The following is an 18,503-nucleotide window of genomic DNA, read 5'->3' as shown; positions in this document are numbered from 1 at the left end:
CAAAGGGCAACAGGCCCCCTGCCTAATCCCCAAACCTCTCCTATTTTACCTCTTGGTTTTTAGGTAACGAAGGTATTTTCAGGAAAGAGTAACTTTTTGAGCTATTATCTTTTATAAACACCTTGGCTCAAATTAATTTTTCACATCAACAAATCAGAAACCCAGAAAGACTCTGAAGGATGAGGGTTCAAGCTGGATCAGGTTTGAAGAGGCATATGATTAGGGATTAAAGAAGGTGCAAAGGGCTAGGTACAAAACACTACTTCCTACCCACAGCTCTCAGGAGGGTCAGCCCTATAGCCAGTAAACTGAGCATCAGATCCTCAAATAAGGAACAAAATCCCATAGTAAATAACTAAGGGAAAACATCTGATTAGGGCTTTATCTTTAATAAATGAAATTAAAATTTAAGAAAATAAGTTTATCTCTACTTTTTTAATTAGATTCTAATGGGCACAACTATGTACTAAGTTTTAAGAACTCAAATACTTGAGTTTGAACAACTAAAATATTTGTTAGGAGACATAACTTTTTTAACAAAAAGAGTGTAATAGCATTATGTAATATGCTTCACTTCATGGTTAATTTGTGTTGTAAGATCATACAGAGGGTAACTTCTCAAAATACTCAAGGACATATTAATTTACCATTATCAATACCTACCTTTGCTATTCAAATCATTTGCTTTGAGGATCTATGATGTCATAACCCTTATTGGTTTTCTCTTCAGTTGTTAACTTACCTGACTATCCCAAAACTCATTTATATGTGATCTGAGCAACATCATTTTCTTCAACCTCATGAAATCCTTAAATGTTTGTTAAGAGTGACAATTTCACTTCACAATCTATTTACATTGAGTTTGCATTTTCACTGTCAAAGTTTACAATATTCATCAGTAAAGATGAATGGAAAAATATGCTGTGATGTGAGACGAGTCAGGCTGGTATTAAGCAGGATACTTGCGAGGAGACAAATATAACAATATTGAATATTTTCATGTGATAATAAATTGTTGCTGCTCCATGAAATCATGTAATTGTTATGACTGAAATCCTAAACACTCAGCTATTCTGGATGCCTGTAATTATGCCACCTTCCTCCCTGGGCCACAGATGATTAGATCAGAAATAGACAGTGACCCAACGAAACCAATCATCTCTTTCCTGGGAATCTGGGATTGAGACTCAGTTACATGTATAGAATAGTGACCTCTCAACTTTTTTGATTATACATCCGTAACAGTAAAAAGATTTAACTACACTTTCCATAGATATCTTTTTATTTATAAATTGTATTGATAATTACATTTATTTGTAAATTACATGAATATAACTTTTAAATCTTTCATTTTATATATGAATGTAAATATTAAAATATTTTAAATTTATGACAATTTTTAAAACTTTTTATTCATTAAAAATATTAATAAAATATTTAAATTTTTTGAATGATATTCATTTATTATTCATTGTTTTAAGAGACTTTTTAAACTCTATGACCTAAAAATTCATGTTGGATGCTATGTTCACATATAAAAGTTGGTTTTAATGGCTGCATAGCTGAAAACCTAACTCATACAGACAATAGGTCCAGGTGGAAAAAAAGATATTTTCAACATTATGATTTTTTAATCCCAACCACCAATTATGGAAAGGCCTTTGTTGAAATTGGGCTCATAAATTCCCAGCATTTCTGAGGTCAATCAGTTCTTATAAACTAATCATACCCACTGACTTTCTCTTCTGGAAACTTTCATACCAGTTAGAAAACTCTGGTTTTTGAAGTACAGAACTACCAAGGTTTTGTGGTTGAGATACATTGTTTTCAACCACAAAATCATATAATGACAGAAACATTTCTAAACATCCATTCTCAAGATGTTTCTCCATAGCAAGAGTTCTTTTGAAAAGCAGATATTTTCTCTCGTTGATAAAAGTATCACCCTTGCCTTGAAGAAGCAGAATAAACTTTTTTGAAGTAGCTATCACTGTCACAGAAAAGGTCAGTGAATTTGGAATAGTTATTGAAAAATAAAAATGTATAATACATCTTTAAAAAGGACCATTCTTTTGTCACAAGATGACCAGAAAACATCTTGTGATATAAAAGATTTTCACAGCCATATCCTTTCTTTTTACAAAGTTTGGGATGATTCTACTATTAAAGCCCTTGTTTTTCTCAAGTTAACCACTTAAATGACCTCCTGTGGCACTTTGTACCCTTCTGGCTTCAACTCTTTCCTACACGAAATTGAATATGAATAACAGTGAATGAATTTCACATGTGGTGCTAACGCTCTAGTCTCACCCAGAATTATTTTTTATTCTAATCAAAGAAACTGTTCTGTTAGTGGTTACACATAGGTATAAAACATTATTTAATTAAAGAACTCATTTCCCATGTGACCATGGCTGACAGTTGCAAGTCCTGTGCAGTGTGTTCAAACACAGATACCTCATACCTTGGATGTCCAGTTTCGCTGGGTTATTTTGCCAGCAGTAGACAGTGTGTGTGAATATTTGTCCATCATCAGGAATCCAAAGGCCACATATCCGACCTTTCCCCTTCACCAAAAGAAAGAAGCTGTTTTATTAACAATAGATACAGACAAGAAAGCATCAATTATAATGACAAGAAAGTGCCCAGAAAAAAGCAAGTGAGAAAAAGGATGATCACTGATGGGGTTATTTAAACCCTTTCTCCGATCAGAGCTACTTTGCAGCAAATGCAGAGCGTAATCACTCTAAAGAGCCCTGAAAATGGGTTATTCTAGCTCCCTAGTCAGGATCTAATGCACCTGAATGAAATGTACCTTTTTAAAAAAAAAAATCCCTTTTCTGTGTCTTTTGTTCTCAAGGAATATCACAGTAATGAGCTGGATACCCAAAGTACAGTTATTATTTCTAAATGCTCAAATGGCTCGGCCTACATATGCTCTCAAAATATTTGAGTCACTGGAGAAAATTAAAAAAACATACTAGTGGATTAGAAGGGATTTCCAAAGAAATCATATTTTCACCTCAAATCAAAACCTCTTAGCCTGCCATGACTACAAGCTTTTGCTCTTATTCTCACCATATGTGCAATATTTTGGATGTTTCTCACTGATACAAAGATCTGTAATTTAATTCCAAACAACTGAATACAAATGACATTTACCAAATTAAAAGTCAGCACAATCTCCACGGCACTCTTCATACAAATACGTTTCAGTCTTAAAATTTAACAAGCTCCTCTGATTGCAAATGGAATTTAAACGAGAACCTAGCATGACATCTCTAGTGGGTGGGTCTTTCCTTGCCGTCACTGAGTGAGTGGAGTCTTTGGTAAAGGTTATCAATCCTATATATATTTATTAGCAGTATTGCTTTCTGTTCCTTAGGATCTTTACTTCTCAAGCCTATTTGGAGGTGAGAGTATTCAAGTCAGCAGACACGTGTTGAGCTCCTGCTCTGTACAAAGACTCGGTCTCAGTTCTGTGAGGGCTTCAAAGAAGAGGTCCCTACCTTCAAGAGCTTCCTCAGGGAAGACGAGGTAAGTTCATTGTTTAAAAAAATGCTGGGAAGGGGCTCCTGGGTGGCTCAGTTGGTTAAGTGACTGCCTTTGGCTCAGGTCATGATCCTGGAGTCCCGGGATAGAATACTGCATCGGGCTCCCTGCTCAGCGGGGATTCTGCTTCTCCCTCTGACCCTTCCCCCTCTTATGCTCTCTCTCTCTCTCAAATAAATAAATAAAAAATCTTTAAAAAAATGCTGGGAAACTCAATGATATAAGAGTTACTAAGTATTCAAAGGGCTCAGTTCCAAAACTCTAAATTATTAAATTGTAACATTTAATTAGCTGAATAATCCAGGCTAATAGCTAAATCCTCACTTCTCCTTAGATCAAAACTAGTTTTTATAGGTTTCCAGTACAGAAGTAAAACATATAAAGCGGCAGAAAAGACAAAAAGGATAAGTATACATAAGTGTAACTGGGCTTTTAACCCCTGAATAAATATTATCTAACTCTGCTTGGCATTGTGAAAAGGCACAAAGTGGAGGAGGAGAGGGCTTCAAAGGGGCTGGATTTTTTAATGACAGGACCTCAAAGATAGCACTGAGTTTGAGTCATCAGGATCCACTGTCTGGTTATGGATCAGTCAGATCCAGATACTGGACCCAAGATGAGTGACCTCTCAGTGACAAGTTCACACTAAATGGACTGCACCAATTCCTAAACCCCAAAAGCCAACCCCTCAATCTTCATTCAAAACATGACTTATTCTAAAACAAATTTAAGATTACTTAGAAATATGTAAACATGTTACAAGAGAAAATAAGTCCAAAATAAAAAGATAAGGCAAAGAGCAAATAAAAGTAGGAAAGCAGGGCGCCTCGGTGGCTCAGTTGTTAAGCGTCTGCCTTCGGCTCAGGTCATGATCTCAGGGTCCTGGGATTGAGCCCCACATCAGGCTCCCTGCTCTGCGGGAAGCCTGCTTCTCCCTCTCCCACTCCCTCTGCTTGTGTTCCCTCTCTTGCTGTGTCTCTCTCTGTCGAATAAATAAATATAATCTTTAAAAAAAAAAAAGTAGGAAAGCAAAATGGCATTGGGAGTGAAGTCAGCCCACAAAGTAGAGCAGTATATTCTTCTTTGAGTAGCCTCCTCATTGCTGGAATAAAGAGGCAAACACAGTGAGTTACATTATGCACTGCCACCAGCCTGGGTATAAAGAAAACGAAGAAGTCAAACAACAATCAGAAGATTATCCAGAACAAAGGAAATATGATGGGTAGGAAGAAACATTCCCCCTAACTCTAGGAAAACTTGGTATCTTGTTCCCCAAGCAACACCCACAGCCCAGTGACACAGTTACTGAGTCCGCACACTCAGGGTCTCCTCCCCGGTTAGTGCAACAGAGCTGCTTCTCTGTGACTGCTTTCCTGAGCTCACACTCTCCTTCACTGATATATGAAGTGTCACTGAGGATATGAGGTAAAATTCCATCAACTCCTCATGTTAGTCTTAGACACACTGCGATCCCATCTTTATCTTGAATTTCACCAGACTAACCCTGCAAACTTATCAAGCAAAATACACTAACAACGAACTGGATAGATGATTCCCCCAAAAGGCAGTGGCAATACTCCCAAGCGCATGGAGATCTTGACATAAGTTAAAACGAGAAGAGTGGCCTCTATACAAATTCTCTATAGCAGATCTTGTCGACAACAGTAGGACATTCTCAAAGCTTCTGCAGAAAAATGAGCCTGCCCTTTCACATAATAATTCAGACAATGGGAATGTGTTCTAAGGGAGACACGCAAAACAGGGAGGAAAAAAAAAAGTATGTTCAAACATATCCATTGTCAAAGACATCCATGTTGTTTATAATTATTTTTTAAAAATTTGAAACAACCTAAATGTCCAAGAATTGGGAAACTGATAAGCAAACTATTGTGTCAGCTCAATGCTGTATTACATATCACTAAAATGATGTTTAAGAAAATTCTGTTGTACCATTGACAAAGGCTCATGATACAATATTAAGATTCTTTAAAGGAGTATAGAAACTTGTGTATACATTAGAATTACAACTTTTGGAGAAAAATTCCTATGCAGTGAATAAAAAGGTTGAAAGGAAATCAATCAAATACTAGCAATTGCCTTAGAATGGTGAGGCCATAGGTGATTTTTTTCTCTCATCTCTTTTCCAAATTTTCTTTTATTGTGATTGTATTAGTCTTACTATGAAATATATGTAAACAAACTTAAACATCCAAACTACCTTAAAACTTATGAAACATATTAAACAGGTCTTTATATTGTTAGCAATAATAGACAATTAGATAGACAGTAATAGAGATCAGGAGAAGCCTCTGTTTATGGAAGAATCTCTCCCTGAGAATCACTTGAAACAAAGAAGAGGGGTAAGGAGACCAACGGCAGGGCAAGAAGTCTTGCAACAGTGGGTGGGGGCAAAAACAGATATATATTGAGTGTTCTAGTATTATAACCTTATTTTTCCCTGAAAGTTAATAAGACTGAGGTACAGTTACAGACTCTGTTATTTAAAGTCACTGCTTTTAGACTAGACAATAGTAGATACTGATCATTTCCAAATCTCTCTCCAAAGTCATTTCTCAACATAATCTCCACTAAACCCTCCATGGTATCAAAGTGGGCCAGAAGTCCCTCCTGCCCCCCCCACCTCCCACCAAAGACTTATTTTGAGGGAGATAAGAGATCTTCATATATAAAATAAAAGATAATAAATCTATGATCCTGTTTGACCAAACCTGATTCAACTCGTGACCTTTAAATGTCATACCGGTCACTAAAGAGAAAAAAAAAAAGTTCCATCTGTTGCATTTCTGCCTGCCCCCCAAAGGCATCTATTTTACATATAGTCTTGAGACTTGACACTATTCACAGAAATTTAAATAGCTCTTGCATTCATTTTCTAGGGCTGTCATAACAATACCACAGACTGGTGGCTTAAAGAACAGAAATTTATTTCTTCACAGTTCTAGAAGTTCAAGATCAATATGTCAGCCAGGTTAGTTTTATTTTGAAGCCTCCTTCCTTTGCTTGCAGATGGCCATCTTTTTCTGGTGTTTTCACATGATCTTCTTTCATGCATGTCCTAATCTCTTCTTATAAGAACACCAGTCATGGGCACCTGGGTGGCTCAGATGGTTAAGCGTCTGCCTTCGGCTCAGGTCATGATCCCAGAGTCCTGGGATGGAGTCCCGCATCGGGCTCCCTGCTCAGCGGGGAGCCTGCTTCTCCCTCTGCCTCTCTCTCTCTGTCTCTTATGAATAAATAAAATCTTTAAAAAAAAAAAAAAAGAACACCAGTCATATCTGGATTAGGGCCCACCCATATGACTTCATTTTCCCCTAAGTACCTCTTTGAAAGGCCCTATATCCAAATACACTCACATTCTGAGGTACTAGAAGGTTAGGATTTCAACATGAATTTTGGGGTTCATAGTTCAGCCTATAAGTCCTGTACACTGCCTTCTAGAAACATTTCATCTAAACATAAACTAACATAAATGAACAAAAACCAAATTAAGTAAGCACTGAGCTGTGCTGTTTGCGGTGGATTAGCATTAGTATTACACATTTACCTTACACTATCTGAATCATGTAATGAACCATGTCATAAAGGAATTTCTAGAGTCATGCTTTTCTGTTTCTGAATCCAACCTCATGACATGGTGCCAGGAGCTCTCAAATCCTTCTTGCTGGGCCCTGAACTGATCTTGTTACTGATCTTTGATTCTCCCAGAGTGGATCTTACAAACTGATAAAGAAGACATGATTTAATCACTCCGTAAACACTTCTAGATACCTATTGTGTGCACAGGCCCCTTCTCTGCTAGGGGCTATCAGAAACAAAGATGAGACTACCCAGTGGATTTGGTCCCTACCATCAAATAGCCTTTAGGCTGCTCAGAAATAATAGCAGAAGTAAAAAGGTTACCTTCACTACATACACACTTAGGTGTCTACTGGATTCATAGTTTTCATAGATGAGACAAAATGATAACGAAAATAGCCCAAATTTTCAACAAGTAGGAGGACTTGACAGCCTGGCCACAAGCATGTCTCCAGAAGAAATTCCCATTAGCTTTTATGCTTTTCCCCTTAAGAGAACAAGTTGCAACACCTTCTCCCAAGTCTCACAGCCTTACCTTTTTAAATACTAATCCTTTCTTTTGACTGCAAAAGCTTTTCACTAATAGATAGCTATCACATCTGAAGCAAATAATTAAAATATGGACTTAAAAGATATTTTTGCCTGCAAACCACTCATTTTCGAAAGCATCATCAAAAAGACGTCTGAATTTGTCACTGCTAGGAGGATCGACCTTAATAATCTCAGAGCAAGTTTTCTTCCCCTCCTGCCAATCCAGCATATCTCCCTCCCCATCCTCAAAAAAATAATTTTCAGAAATAAATTTATGTGTAAATCAAAGTATGCCTATAGCTTGTCATTTCAATTAATAAAGTGACAAACGTTTGTTAAATGCTTCCTCTGTGCCTAGCCATGTTCTAAGCGCTTGGAGACACAAAAGAACCACAAGGAATCTCTCTGGATCCATTTAAAACGTATTGTCACATTAAAAATGCCTCAAAGGTTCCAAAGAAAAAAAGAGACAGAACCTCTTCAGGAACTTTTTTTCCTTTGTAGCTCATGTTAAATACTAAAGAAGAGTTTTTGAAACTTAGATTCTTTAAGGGGAAAATAAAAGGTTGGCCTGCGGTTTGAAAGAGAGGTTGTAACGGCCACTATGAGGCATTCTTTAGGGAAAATAGTGCTCTCAGTGTTTATGAGTTATTCATTAGAGAGTCAGGGTCTGGCTGACACTGTGGGTGCTAAGGCAAAACTTTTATCCTGGCTGGAAGGTAAGAGCTATAAAGCCAGGTAAGGGCTGCCATGTGTTTCTGGAGGGCAATTCTAAATCACAAAAACATAGAGAAAGAGAGAACAGGAGACATCAGAGACAGAGAAGGCTTTGCTGTTTTGTCCACAAAAGGAAATGACATGTATCAGATGCAGAGCTGCTCAAGGTCTCATTAGTGGAGGTAGGAGGCAAGGAGGAGACCACATTTTGAGAAGACAATCACAGAATCAGAACAGCTACCATAATTTTTAAACTCAAAGGCTAGAATGGTAGAGCCTCAAGTCTGTCTCAAATAAAATATTCAGAGTTAGATTAAGACCCAACTTTATTAAGCAGATGAGGCTGAAAGATACATGATTAATTGAAATAGATTATAGGCATCCCTGATTTTGCACTGTTCCAACATGTACAAATTTCAGTTATCATGCTTTAGTTAAATTAACACCAGTCATTCAACAAAACAGTTACCACCATTCAAATTTCAGTTACCACCATATATTAATTGTGAGTCATCACATAAAGTGCAAACTTTGCTGCTAACCGTCAGCCCACAAATCACTCCACAGCAGATGGGCAGCATGATCAGTGACCAGTGACATCACTTCTTTCAAAGTTTGTCAGTAATTGAGCACCAAGCATTTGTTATTCATCGCTTGCACAGACAGAAAAGAGTACAGTTGTGTTGCCTCCTTGCCCCCCATTGATAAATTCATGTAATATTTTACAACAAGGATTAAAGTGCAACAAAGAGACAAAAAGTGATAATGCTGGAAGTGAAACTGGATGCGATTAGATTTGAAAAATGGTAACAGAAAAGCAAAGACAGGATGAGATCTAGGCTTTCATGAAGCTATGGTATAAACTATGTTGATAAAATGTAATGAATATAAAAAACAAGGCAGAGGTGCCTGGGTGGCTCAGTTGGTTAAGTAGCCAACTCTTGATTTTGGCTCAGGTCATGATCTCAGGGTTATAAGATTGAGCCCTAAGTCAGGCTCTGTGCTGGGCATGGAGCCTGCTTAAGATTCTCTCTCTCCCTCTCCCTCTGTCCCTGCTCCCTCCCTCTAAAAAAAAGAAATAAAAATTAAAAATTTTTTGAAAAAAAGGTAAAGTTGCTCTAACACATTTTAGTTCAAATTGTGGTAGAAACAGAAAGCCAATTATGGTTGAATGGAGCACACCTACTTTGGACTGAAGGCTGCAATAAAAGATAATCCAAATTAGTTCAATTAGCATTCAAGCCAAAGTGTTAACATTAGCTGCCATATGGAAAGAAAAATGTAATTACAGCGAGACTGGAAAAAAACCTTTTATTGCTAGTAAAGATTAGTTCCACGGTTTCAGATGTTGGCATAAATTGATTAATGTTAAACTATATCATTAAGTAGCTAGCACAAACAAGGATGCTGCTGTGAAATTTGAACCCAGATTGCAAGGATTAGTTAAGGCAGGTAGTTATGATGCTCTCAAACATGAAAGGGGCTATGACAAAAGCATGAGGACATACCAGAAGAAGTGCCACTGACAAACAACAACAACAACAACAAGTTAAAAGAACTCTCAAAGGTATTTCAAAACATTGGAAACACAAAGAATAAAATATTGAAAGCTGATCCAAACTTAGAAAGGATTATGACCATTTGCCAAGGCATAATATATTGATACAAGCTACAGCACGGTATACCTTGAAATATTATACTAAGGGAAAGAAGCCGGTCACAGAAGACTACATATTATATGATTCCATTAATATGAAATGTCTAGAATAGACAGATCTACAGACACAGAAAGTAATGACTGCCTACAGATTGGGAGGGCAGGGTATGGAATTGGAGGGTGATAGCTACAGGGTACGAGGTTTAAGCCATCTGTTTAAATATATCAGAGACAGAGAACTGTCAAAATAGCCAGTATCTAAAGGGCCAAGATTTCAAAGAGAATAGAGAGTCCAGTATTCTTTGTTTCTTTTCCCCTCAAGGAAATGATGATTCTTAGCGTGGTAGGGGTTGTAGTGGGTCAGGGGGGTGGGAATGCTGAAAAGCCAGGCAGAGAACAGATGCTAGAGGCAGAGAAGCCAGTAATCTCAAGGAGATGGAGAGAAAACACAGGAGTCAGGGCCTACAGAAGCAGCTTGGCCTTAAGTAGACGAGACCCTGAGGAGGGGAGGCCTAGGAAAGAGAGCCTGATATCGAGGGATTTCCCTTCAAGACTAATAAAACTGATGATCCTTTATTTAGCAAGACTAATCAAGAAAAATGAGAAAAAGCACAGATTACCAATAACAAAAATTAAAATGAAGACTGACTCACTACAAGACCTGCAGATATCAAAGAGATACTAATGGAATATTAGAACAACTTTATACCAATAAATTGGAAAGTTCAGATGAAATGGACAGGGGCGCCTGGGTGGCTCAGTTGGTTAAGTGTCTGCCTTCAGCTCAGGTCATGATCCCAAGGTCCTGGGATCCAGCCCCGCATCAGGCTCCCTGCTCAGTGGGGAGTCTGCTTCTCCCTCTGCCACCCCTCCCACTCTCTCTCTCAAATATATAAATAAAATCTTAAAAAAAAAAAGATGAAATGGACAAACCCCTAGGAAAATAAGGCTTACCACAACTGATACAGGAAGAAACCGAATAAAATAAAACCCAAATAAGGCTGTAGCTATTAAAGACACCAAATCTATCATTTTAAAATCTTTCCACAAAAGAACCTCCAGATACAGTTAGTTTCACTGATGAATTCTTCCATTTAAGGAAAAACAAACACCACTACTAAGAAAACCTATCTCAGAAAAGATAATCTATAAATAAGGGAATGTATCAAATTTTCCAGTAAACAAGGTCAATATACAACAAAAATACCAAAAATAAACTATTAGAAAATGACACTTGAAAAATGACACAATAGTAACTCTCATCTCTCCCTTCTCCAGTGGAACTGATTTTTTTTTTTTTTAAATAATCGTCTAATGCTGAATTTAACACTTTAAAAGAAGTCATAAAAGAAAGTCTATACTTAAATGGCTGGACTCCTGTTTATCCAGTAAACATGAATACATGCATGTCTTCATTTTATTTTTTTATTTTTTTTTTTTAAAGATTTTTTTTGTTTGTTTTTTTTAAAGATTTTATTTATTTGACAGAGAGAGCACAAGCAGAGGGAGAGAGAGGGAGAAGCAGGTTCCCCGCTGAGCAAGGAGCCCGATGTGGGACTCGATCCCAGGACCCTGGGATCATGACCTGGGCCGAAGGCAGCTGCTCAACCGACTGAGCCACCCAGGCGTCCCGCATGTCTTCATTTTAGACAGGCCTTCAGAACATCTCTCCTGGCATTCAGCTCCAAGAAAACCCAACATATCCCAGATGTCACCATAGTTCCAGGTATGTCTGCCTGATTTCTGGGAGAGAAGACAGGAAGTTAAATCATGATACGATCCATGAGCTCATCCTCAGCTTATTTTCAAGGGGAACCTTTGTTTTCAAGGGACACTCATTCAGTAAGGAGACCTTCCTTGGGCCCAGCTGAAGCACCTGCCAAAAAATGTAGACAAAAGGGTAAATGCCAGAGGCCAAGAAGCCTGGCTGGGAAGCCTCCAAATTTGGTGGAAAGCCTGTTTTTAAAACTGTTAACACTTCCCTTCCACCACTGATGACTGGAAAAGTGATTATGACAAATATAACAAAGGGTTATTAATGTCCTTAATATATAAGGAACACACAATTATCAATCCAAAATACCTTTAAGACCTAAAATACAAATGGACAACAACCCTTAACAGAATTTACAGAAAAAAAATATTAACACAAATGTCCAATAACCATCTCAAGAGCGTTGGGCTGGGGTAGAAATCAAAATTAAAATTAAAATGAGGGCGCCTGGGTGGCTCAGTTGGTTAAGCGACTGCCTTCGGCTCAGGTCATGATCCTAGAGTCCCGGGATCGAGTCCCACATCGGGCTCCCTGCTCGGCAGGGAGTCTGCTTCTCCCTCTGACCCTCTCATGCTCTCTCTGTCTCATTCTCTCTCTCAAATAAATAAATAAAATCTTTAAAAAATAAATAAATAAATAAATAAAATAAAATTAAATTAAAATGAGTTTCCTGTCTTTGCCAAAATTACTAGCAGAGATTTTTTTTTTAACAATCTTTTTTTTTTTTAAGTAAGATGGGCACTGTCATATCTACTGGTGGGTGTACTAATATATCTTCAAACTCTGTAGAAACTTAACAGATAGGAGAGAGAGAATTCTATAACAAGGCTAATTATAACCTAAATGCTATAAAGAAACAAATGCTGTGGGGATGGGGGGTTAAGATGTCTTAGCCCACCTCATGTCTAAATAAGTTAAAAGAGCTTTTACTTGAAATAAGTACTTTCCTCCAGCTATAACAAATAGAAAGACTATTTTCCTTTATGCTGTTGACCAACCTGGCCTTTCTATCATGATTCAAGAATGGCCTTAACAGAGAGCTAAATCTGGAAAACTACAGTTAATCCTTGAACAATATATATGGATTTTTTTTTCAATAAATATGGTACAGTACTATAAATGTATTTTCTCTTCCTTATGACTTAATAACAATTTCTTTTCTCTAGCTTACTTTATTCTAAGATTTCAGTATATAATATATAAAACATACAAAACATGTATTAACAGACTATGTTATCAATCAGGCTTCTAATTGGGGCACCTGGGTAGCTCAGTCGGTTAAGTGTCTGCCTTCGGCTCAGGTCATGATCCCAGGGTGCTGGGATCGAGCCCCACATTGGGCTCCCTGCTCAGCGGGAAGCCTGCTTCTCCCTCTCCCACTCCCTCTGCTTGTGTTGCCTCTCTCGCTGTGTCTCTGTCAAATAAATAAATAAAATCTTTAAAAAAAAAAGGCTTCTAATCAACAGTAGGCAATTAGTAGTTACGTTTTGGGGCAGTCAAAATTTATAGGCAGATTTTCAACTCCACAGGTTGTTGGTGCCACAACCCCTGCACTGTTCTAGGGTCAACTGTATTTTAAGAGTTTTAGCAAACATATTTCAACAGTCAGACTGACAACATAGTCCCAATATGTCCCTCCAACACAAACACACACACACACTCTCTCACTCACTCACACACATTCACACACATGCACACATACTTCCTGCAACTTTGCCTTTATTTTCAGAACTTTTCATAACATACCTCCTGTGAATCCTCTAACTTCTTTTTAGCTACTTTCTCTCTCTGCCAGTTTTCCTTTGTCTGTCCTTTAAACACACCAAAAGGGGGCACCTGGGTGGCTCAGTCAGTTAAGTGTCTGCCTTCTGCTCAGGTCATGATCCCAGGGTTCCTGGATGAAGCCCGGCCAGAGCATCCGGAAGCTTCCTGCTGAGCAAGGAGTCTGCTTCTCCCTCTGCCCCACCCCCTGGCTCATGCTCTCTCCCTCTCTCTGTCAAATAATAAAATAATAAAATTAAATTAAATAAATAAAATTAAATAAAATAAATAAAATAAAATAAACACACCAAAAGGTTTGCATGCTTGGCTTTCTTCTCTATAAGGTTTGTATCTTCTTTTTTTTTAAAGATTTTTTATTTATTCATTTATTTGACAGAGAGAGGCACAGTGAGACAGGGATTCTTGTAAGTAGTCTCAGATTCTACTATTGCTTCAAGAACTATCTCTACGCTAACTTCCAAATACATTATCTCCAAACCTGCATGAGCTTTCCTCACCAATACTAGATCAATATGTCTTGTATTAACTTCAAATATAACCTCTAAAATGGAATTTTCCTTCCTTACTCCAACTCACCTACTTTTTGTCCTATATTTATTCACCCATTCATTCAGCAAATAGTTACCAAGTGCCAGCCATTATTTTTTTTTTAAGATTTTATTTATTTGACAGAGAGAGACACAGCAAGAGAGGGAACACAAACAGGGGGAGTGGGAGACGGAGAAGCAGGCTTCCCGCGGAGCAGGGAGCCCGATGCGGGGCTCGATCCCAGGACCCTGGGATCATGACCTGAGCCGAAGGCAGACGCTTAACGACTGAGCCACCCAGGCACCCCAAGTGCCAGCCATTATTAACCATTCATTCTTCCAAACTAGATACTTGAGAGCCAACCTTCATTCTTCTCAGCCCTTCTCCTGGTTGGGTCAACTGTGTATCCTAACTCAGAGAGGTCTCTTAGATTTAGTTCTTCATCCCCACTAACACTTTAGCCCCATTCATCTCAATCTCTCACTGGGATGCCTGCTGCTGCAACTTCCTATACATTTTCCCTGCTAGTGAAGTCAGTCTATTTTCCACACAGTTGGCAGAATTATCTTCCTAAAAATAAATCAGGTCATGTCACTCCCTCTTCTGAAAAGCCATCATAGCACATAGTGGTGGTAGGGTCTGTGAACCAACTGCACCTGAATCAGCTGGGGAACTCATTAAGCTGTCCCTTCCTGAGCCCCAGACCTACTGCATCCATCTCCTTAGGGAGAAGACCTAGGAATCCCCATTTAACAAGCTCCCCAGGTGATTCTTGTGCCCACTCAAAGTGGAGACACGCTGGCCTGCAGGAGAGAACCCAAACTCCTTAGGCAGAAATACAAGGTCCTTCAGAAGCCTCTGGGCCCAACTGGTCTCAAATACCGTGCACCCTACACATCAGTCACACTGAACTTCTTACTTCTGTCTAGACACTTCAGGCCCTCCCATATCCCCATGCCTTTCTCTATACACAACTCCTCTGCCTCCTTCTTCACCTAGCAAAACCTTGGCCTACCTTCTTCAGTGAATCCTTCCCTGACCACCACCCCTTTCTCCATCAGAATTGTGTCTTCCTCCTTTGTTCTTTTTTTTTTTTTTTAAAGATTTTATTTATTAGAGCATGAGCATGGGATGGGGGAGAGGCAGAGGCAGAGGAAGAAGCAGACTCCCCACTGAGCAGGGAGCCCAACGTGGGACTTGATCCCAGGACCCTGGGATCACGACCTGAGCCGAAGGCAGATGCTTAACCGACTGAGCCACCCAGGTGCCCCCCTCCTTTGTTCTTCTGAAGCCCCTTCCTCATACCTTCATCGTGGCCAAACACTAGACTGAAACACAGTTTACCTGGTTCATGTGGTGGTCTCCCAAGTAGACTGTGACCTAATGGTATTATCTGGCAAATTAAAAAATCTTCATAAATGTCTAATGGGTTGATGAATTACTTGATTCACTAGGTCAATTTATTTATTTATCTAGTATTCATTTTGGCAGACTCACTGGATTCAGCTCTGCTTAAAATCTAAAGTTCCATAAGAAAAAACTAAATTTTGGGGCGCCTAGGTGGCTCACTCGTTAAGCGTCTGCCTTCGGCTCAGGTCATGATCCCAGGGTCCTGGGATCGAGCCCCGCATCGGGCTCCCTGCTTGGCGGGAAGCCTGCTTCTCCCTCTCCCACTCCCCCTGCTTGTGTTCCCTCTCTCGCTGTGTCTCTGTCAAATAAATAAAATCTTAAAAAAAGAAAAGAAAAGAAAAGAAAAAACTAAAATTCTCTCACAATCAGGAAAAACAACCATTGTCACACAAGCCAGGCCTGCCTCTGGAATTTACAGGTTCTAACTTTATAACAGATTAGATCACCAGAAAACTCCATTTCAGCTGCACACACTCCTCACAGAATTTTAATTTGATGTAGTGCTCTACTGTCACTGTAATGATTAATTTTATGTGTCAATTTAACCAGAACATGGGGTGCAGACATTTGGACAAACATTATTTTGGGTGTATCTTTGAGAGTGTTTCTGGATGAGATTAACATTTGCTCTTGCGCTCTTGCTCACTCTCTCTTCCTCTCAAATAAGTAAAATAACTTTATTTTTTTTAAGTTAGTTACTTTTTTGTTTTTGTTTTTAAAAATATTTGATTTATTTATCTGTCAGAGACAGAGAGAGAGAGCACAAGCAGGGGGAGCAGCAGGCAGAGGGAGAAGCAGGCTCCCCGCTGAGCAAGGGGCCCGATGTGGGACTTGATCCTAGGACCCTGGGATCATAACCTGAGCCAAAGGCAGACAGTTACTGACTGAGCCACCCAGGCATCCCAATAAATAAAATCTTTTAAAAAAGAAGGAGAAGAAGGAGGAGATGGGGGGGAGGAGAGGAGGAGGAGGAGAAGAAGATGACTAAGTAAACCAGATTGCCCTCCTCCGTATGGGTGGGTCATTCAATCAACTAAAGAACTAAGTAGAACAAGAAGGCTGAATAAGGGGAAACTGCTGCCTGTTTGAGCTGGGACATTGATCTTTTCTAGCCTTTGGGACTCACACCAAAACACTGGCTCCTCTTGGGTCTCAAGCCTGCCTGATTTCAGACAGGAATTTACACCATCAGCTTCCCTGGTTCTCAGGCCTTTGGACTCAGACTGCAACTACATACATATCAGCTCTCCTGGGTCTCCAGCTCACCAACTGCAGATTTGGGGACCACATGACCCAATACTGTATAATAAATCTTCTTTATTTGTTTGTTTGTTTATATACATATCCTACTAGTTCTGTTTCTCTGGAGAACCATGGCCAATACAGTCACCAGGTGGCCATTTGAGAATTGTTTCTAGGGGCGTCTGGGTGGCTCAGTCAGTTAAGCATCTGCCTTCGGCTCAGGTCATGATCCCAGGGTCCTGGGATCGAGCCCCACATCAGGCTCCCTGCTCAGCGGAGAGCCTGCTTCTCCCTCTCCCTCTGCTGCTCCCCCTGCTTGTGTGCTCTTTCTCAATCTCTCTCTGTCAACTAAATAAGTAAAAAAATCTTTTAAAAAAGCAAAGAAAATTGTTACTATGTTAACCCCCATTGAAAACCTTGTCCAGGGACACCTGGGTGGCTTAGTTGGTTAAGCATCTGCCTTCAGCTCAGGTCATGATCCCAGGGTGCTGGGACTGAGCCCCGCATGGGGCTCCCTGCTCAGCAGGGGGCTTGCTTCTCACTCTGCCTGCCACTCTCCCTGCTTGTGCTCTCCCTCTCTGTCAAATAACATCTTAAAAAAAGAGAGAGAAAGAAAACCTTGTCCGTTAATTTAAGTGCTCCATTGAAACAGTGATAGACACAACTTGAGAGTGCTGGTGATACCCAAATGTGTATCACATCCCTGAGTTCCATACTCATGGATCCAACTGTCTACTTTACATCTCAACTGAGTTATCTCATAAGTAACTCAAATCGAACATGTCCACAACAGAACTCCTAATTTTGCTCTCCAAACCAGCTTATGCCCAGTCTTCACTATCTCAAAAGATGGATCATCATCCATCCATATGCTCAAGTTGAAAACCTAGAACAATCTCAATTCCTCTCTCTTATTCCCATCATGCAGCTAATCAGCAAGTCGTGTTGATTCTGCTTCAACCTGAACACTTAATAGCACCTCTACTAGCTTTATCCTGAACCAAGCCATCCTTTTCTCTCACTCAGACCTTTGCAATAGTACCAATAGGGACTCCAATAGAAGACCCAAATATTTTCCCTGCTTCCACTCTTGCCTCCTGCAGGCTATTCTTCACATAGTAGCTAGTGGGAATCAGAATTAGACATTTAAAAAGATAACAAAACTTTACCTGCTCAAAGTTTCCAAAAGCTCCCCAATCACAGTTGGGGGAAAAAAAAGTCCAAATCTCTACAAAGCCAAACACAGCTACCTTCTCTAGCTTCATCTCCTACCAGTCCCCTGCCACTCACACAATTGCTGTATCCCTCCCCAGCTGTGTACAAGTTTCCTCCAGTATTACTGGTTGTTTCTCAAATATACCAAGTTTTTTCCTACCTCTGGGCCTTGGAACTTGCTATTTCCTCTCATGAAATGCATTTTGCATGGTTCACTCTTATCATTTGGGGTAACTGCCCTTATGTCACCTCCCCAAACAGACCTCCCCACTGTCTCCCCAACACTCTCTATGCCATTAGTCCACTACATTTGCCTTCAGAGCACTCATCACTACCCAATGTTACTTTATTTACTAACTTGTTTGTTGACCCTCTCTCTTCACTAAAAACCTCATGAAGACTGAGAATTTGTTTTTCTTGTATACTTCATATCCACAGTGTCTGGAACACAGCATATGCACAATAAGTAAACGAATGGACAGATTCTTCTCAGTATGT

At 39.4% G+C, this 18,503-nt stretch overlaps 1 protein-coding gene across 2 annotated transcripts in view; it reads right to left on the bottom strand.

Annotated features, from left to right (window-relative positions):
- The window catches only part of APTX (aprataxin), an 88,325-nt gene that overhangs the window by 7,431 nt on the left and 62,391 nt on the right, over window positions 1-18,503 (bottom strand). The window contains exon 9 of one of the 2 annotated variants that reach the window (XR_004298416.1): window positions 2,465-2,567. The gene's annotated coding sequence lies outside the window, so the exon portion shown is untranslated. Of the gene's footprint in view, window positions 1-1,511; window positions 2,568-18,503 lie in introns of those variants that run through there. The other variant, XM_032396716.1, reaches the window with a different exon arrangement.

This window comes from Phoca vitulina, unplaced genomic scaffold (assembly GCF_004348235.1).
Source record: "Phoca vitulina isolate PV1807 unplaced genomic scaffold, GSC_HSeal_1.0 scaffold94, whole genome shotgun sequence".
NCBI classification, from domain to species: Eukaryota; Metazoa; Chordata; class Mammalia; order Carnivora; family Phocidae; genus Phoca; species Phoca vitulina.
The sequence above is the reverse complement of the archived record's forward strand: the minus strand, read 5'-3'. Positions and strand labels throughout refer to the sequence as shown.